A 5700-nucleotide genomic window follows, 5' to 3' on the forward strand; every position below is an offset into this window, starting at 1 on the left:
GTTTGTCCACAGCTTTTGAGAAGGATGACACAGCTGACTAGCTGAAGTGAAGAGCCTCCATATGTCCCACCACCCTCCTGCCACCTGGGTCTCAGGGACTCCTTTTCGAACAGGCCCTTCGGTGAAACCTCCCACCCCTGCCGCTGCACCTCTTCCTTCCCTTGGCTTTCTCTGGCTAGATGTGGGTGCTGGGCAGGGTAGGTCACTCCCATCCAGGGCTTTAAATGAGAAGTCTTGTCATGCCCAGGGAGTGAAGATGAATAATTCAGTGAAGGAAGCATAGGAAATGTTAGTCTTTCAGAGAAGAGTCCCTTGACAGTGGAAGAGGCAGAGAAGGACTGAATCTTATTATGGGGGAATGGGAGTCAGGTGACAGGGGTACAGGAGAGGAAGAGGAAAAAGGCTAATGGGAGTCACTAACAGAATTCTGAAGGATCTTTGTCCAAGCCACTTTGCTATTTAGGAGTTGAGCCTATTTAGGCTTGTGCCAATTCCCAGTAATCTGTTGACTTTTGCCCCATCAAGCAGTGATGTCTTTATGATCAATGCTTTCTTCCAGAGAGCTGTGGTTCCATCTCTAAGGATGGTAGCCTGTTTGATTTATTCAATGGACTTTAAAAATGATTCAGAGTACTCAGAGGGGAAAGAGGACAGATGGAGTGAAGGAGTGACATGCATTCCTGGTTTTCATTTTAGTGCCAGGGGAAAAAAAAGAAACTCACGGAAACCCTTGCCAACTTGCACTGCATCTGAACACATATCCCTCTCTAGTTTGGGGGCATTGGTTTTGATGGAGTCTACTTAGGCAGAACCTTTGAGGAGAAAACATCAAAAAGTTTTACTATAAAGTGATGTGTTTCTACTTCTGACAGTACATGTGAGATGCCAAGCTTCCTCCCAGTTGGCAATTTGAGTCACAGCACCAGGGCCTGTGATCATCATTGTCTGAATGGAAGGCAGCAGCCATTTGTGGGAATTAGCACATGACACAAAGCAACATTTTCTATGCTTTCTGTGCCAAGGAAACCCAGTGGCTTATGCTCTGGGGTTTTAAAGTCAGAAAAGAGTTGATTATAGCACAGGCTCTACTACTTCCTTGTTGTATGGCCTTAGGCAATTTGCATCACCTCCCTGCACCTAAGTGTCCTTTTCTTTAAAGTAAATAATGGTACTAGAACTCCTTCTTATGATTGCATTATGAGAACCATAGGGGAGATGAAAGTGTTCTGTAAACTGTAAACATTTATACCTGTATAAGGGACACTGATAAATAGAAAAGCATACTTAGCAACCCACAGTCTCTCACCTAGGCCCTTGTAGACAAACCGATCTGCCAGTGTTGGGAATAAAGTACATGGCCAAGGAACTGTGTCTGTAAAAGCTAACTGGCAATTTGGGGAGCTGAATAGTGACCTTAATCTCAATAGCACTTTTCTAATACCAAAGGTATAGGAAGGCAGGGTCTGAAGTCCAAGGGACCTGGGTTTCGTACCAGGCTCCACCATTTATTAATCATGTGAGTTTGGAAAAATTAATTAATGTCCTTGAGCCTCATCTATGGAATGAAATTAAATAATAGTTTCTACCTCTCAGTGTTGTCATAAGATTTAGCACAGACCTTGGCACATAGTTGTTCAATAAAAAGAAGCTTTAGATGCTTTAAGCTTTAGAAGCTTAAGTGATCAACAGACTGAGATTATACACGCAGTAAGCTTTACTCAAAAAAATCTTCACTGAATACCTACTGCATGCCCGGCAGGCACTAGAGACACAATGGTGAGCAAAATCAGACATGGCATCTGTCCCCGTGGACTTCAGTAACTTTTGATAAATGTCGAACAAATGCACGAGTAAGTGAGGGAATGCAAAACTCCACTCTGGCTCAGAAATCAATAACTCTAAGTTATTTGCCAGATTCTGGGACTTAGTTGCTTACTAAGGGAATGAGAAGAGTATGCAGATGGTATCAGGCACAGGGGAACATACAGAGAAAGGAAGGTAATGTTTTTAAGGAGGAAGGAGTGTCCAGTTCTTTTTGCAACAAGGAAAACCAAAACCACTAAGAACAAATTGAGCAAGTAACCATTCACTAGCCGTGGACGTGAGCAAAACTCCCAAGGGCTTCCCCTGACTCCTTCCTCCCCAACTTACTGCCTCCCCTTTCCTTGTCAAAGCATGATTTAGTAAAGGGCCTAAGAATTCATCTACACTGTTGTGGTGCAGAGTCAGTGTGAGCTCCCTGGGGACCAGTCTTGGGTCTGATTTCTGAGTCAGGGCCCAGCTCACTCCATAGGTCAGTGTATCTATTCCAGCCCCATACCCAGCTCTAACCTCTGTTTCTTAGGAAAGTTAATGGACAAAGCAGTTGTCAGTGGGAATGATAGATCCGCTGATTTGACTTGAAGGACTGCCCATCTTGGCAGTTGGATATCCATTCATGGGGTTCAGTGCCCTTTTATTAGAGAAACCAAACCAAATGAGGGCTGTGACTACGATGCCTTTGGGAGACCTGGTGAGGCAGAGTTGGAGGTCAGAGGAACTAAGCTGCCAGGAACCTTTCCTGATGAATATACCTTCTATTTCTTTGGAGTGTTACACTCTCACCAATGACCAGCTGCCTCCTGGGTGAGACAAAAGTGGATACTCTGCCATGGCAGAAAGAGGCAGAAAGAGGAGACTTTTACTTTCTGTCTCCTCTTTCTGCCTTTGGTCAAAGAAAGAGCAAATAACTTTTAACTTCTCCCTCCCACCACCACTACACTGAAGGATTCCTCAGACTGCAGAGGCTTGCCTGAGGAAATGGAGAAGAGAGTAGGAGGGCTGACCTTTACCAGGACTTTTGAGGGTTAATGCAAGTTGGCATTGAACATCCTCCCTACCTTCCCAAGAGAGATCCTGAGAGATGCTGCTTAATGGAAACCTGACATTCCTCACCTTAGAGTTCTCTTCCCTTCATGTCCCCTTTCTTCATGTCCACATCTCCCCAGGACCAGTTTAATTCGCCCATTATTGAAATCATCCCAAGCAAAACAGCCAGCCTCTGTTCAACTGGATTGAGAACTGAGTGAGGAGGCCTGGAATCTTACCGGTTGCCTGCCCCGCTCCCACCAGAGGATTAAGGAGCTGAGAGTTTGACTTCTTTTCTTTGTTGATTTTGAAGAGTTCTGTTTGTTTTTCTTCCTCCACCAGGCTTCCCCTCCCTCTGCTCACCCTTCTACAGTCTCAAACCACTAAAGCAGAAAGAGATTACTGGGAGCCAAATCAGCTTCTAATGTGGGCTACACTAAAAACAGGTTACCTTGCTGAGGATAATTGATATATACTTTGCAATGCAGGCTCCTGGGAAGGCCAAATTTGGAAGCCAAGATGTCATACCTTTGTGGTGTGGCACAGCATTTTGAGTTAGAGGGAGACTGGTTGAAGAGGAGGGTTCACTGAGCTCTCTAAAGCCTCCATAGTTTTTCCTTTCTGGCTACAGAATAGGAAAGGCAAAGACAAACTAAAAACCATGAGTTTGGGCAGAGAGAGGCCTCTAGAAAAATGGAGGCAGTTCAGTCCTGTCAGTCAGGGAAATCCTGTCCTGTGTCTCCCACATCCTGAGGTCTTTTTAACTGGAGCCCAGGCACCCAGTGCACAAAATCGCCTTCCATCAGCTGCTTCTCTTCCCACTGGTGACTGAAGTAGAACATATTTGTGGAGAAAATGTGGATTCTGTAAGGGGAGTGACAGAATTATATTATTATTGTTATTATAGTTCTCTTCAATTAAATTGATTGCTCTGAGAAGGGAGACAGTTGATTCAGGGAGATTTTGTAGACTGGCTGCCTGGACTCCTGTAAAAAATGACCTTGCTTCTTTCTTAGTTGGCACCTTGGGACTGAGGAGCTATCTGAAGGGAGAAGAGCATGGGAAGAAAACCATGAGTACACCAGTGAGGCCAGATCATGGCAAATAGTGATATTTCAGCGGCTCCTGTCTCTTTTCATTCTGTGGTAACTGCATAAAGCTAACTTGATTGGATGAGCATCTCAGAGTGAAGGTATCAAATGGTGTTCCTGTACCCCTAGTCCAAACCGCTTATTTATCCTAGCCTGGGAGTAGACACTTTGCTCACTTTTTAATCCTTCAAAATTGTATTCTCAGCTTCTAAGATCTTCATTTACCCTCACTTATATGTTGCTTTGTGTATACTCTCAAGTCCTTGTGTCCATGTTTGATTCTCCCAGATAGATGGCACGTTTCCCAAGGGCAGATTCTGTGTCACAAACCCCACTAGACTCCATTTTTAGGGCTTTGGATCACAATGGGAGCTTGGTAAATGTATCTCGACTTACTGTTCAAAAATTGAGGGCCGTGGGAAAGGTCCCTGCAATGTAACACTCGCATAATGTAGGACAGGAGAAAATTGGCTTATTATATAGAAAAAAATAAGATTAAATGCTTGTTTCATGCCATATTTAAAATAAACTTGAGTGGTATTAAAGACAAACATAAAAAGCAAAACTATACAACTCAATAGAAAGTGTAGGAGAATATCTTTGCAGCACTGGAGGGAGGAAGGCTTTTATTTTTATATTTATTTATTTATTTTTATGGTGACATTGGTTAACGAAATCTAGTAAGTTTCATGTGTACAATTTAGCAGTAAAGCATATATATATACACATGTGCGCGCGCACACACACACACACACACACACACACATATATATTTCAATCATTGTGTGTTTACCACCCATAGTTAGATTTCTTTCCGTTACCACATATTCGACCCCTTTTACTACATCTACTTCCCCTCCCCCACCCTCTGGTAACCACAAGAGAAAGGCTTTTTAAGATGTGGAGAGCAAAAATCATAAAGGCAAAAGTGTCTGGATTTGATTAAATTCTATTAAAAGTAAAGATTTATTTTCTACAGAGGACACAATGAGCAAATCAAACAGAGAGGTAACAGACTTGGAGAAAATATTTGTACTATATACGAGCAAAAAAGGTTGATATCCAGAATATGTATGGCAAGAAAGAGACTGGGAATCTGATGGGGAAAACAGCAAATGTACGAATAGGCAATTTACAGGAGAAGCTCAAATAAGCGAGTTATAATTATCTAAAGAAATGTTCAACCTCATTGTAATTAGGGAAAAACAAATTAAAACAGCAGGAAAATACTCTTTTACACCCATCAGATTCTCAAAACATTAATAAAGAGTAAGCTAATAAGTGTTGGTAGCAATGCAGGGTGACAGGGATCCTCACACATTGCTAGGAATTATTGGAGAGGTTGGAAGTCTTCAGAAAATTTAAGGTAGTACATACCCTATGACAGAGCAATTCCACTTCTGGGTATATAAATCTCCCAAGAAATGCTCTCGCAGGTACACAAAGTGGTTTGTATGAAAATGCTCATTGCAATATTGCAAAAGAGAGGAATTGGGAACCATCTAAATGTCTATAGACAGGGGAATGGATAAAATGCAAAATATGTAAATCATGGAATACTATTCACTAGTCAAAATGAACACACTACATCCATGTATATCAACATAATTAGCTCTCTATAATTGCGATGCTGCATGAAGCGATGAAGTAGAAAAGGATAAACAGAATAATATCATTTATGTAAATCAAACACACAAGAGTGGGTATCCACCAGGAAAGGAGTTGGGATTGGGAAGTGTGATAAAGAGAGAAAGAAATAAAG

Source organism: Pteropus vampyrus, unplaced genomic scaffold (genome assembly GCF_000151845.1).
Source record: "Pteropus vampyrus isolate Shadow unplaced genomic scaffold, Pvam_2.0 Scaffold653, whole genome shotgun sequence".
Classification (NCBI taxonomy): domain Eukaryota; kingdom Metazoa; phylum Chordata; class Mammalia; order Chiroptera; family Pteropodidae; genus Pteropus; species Pteropus vampyrus.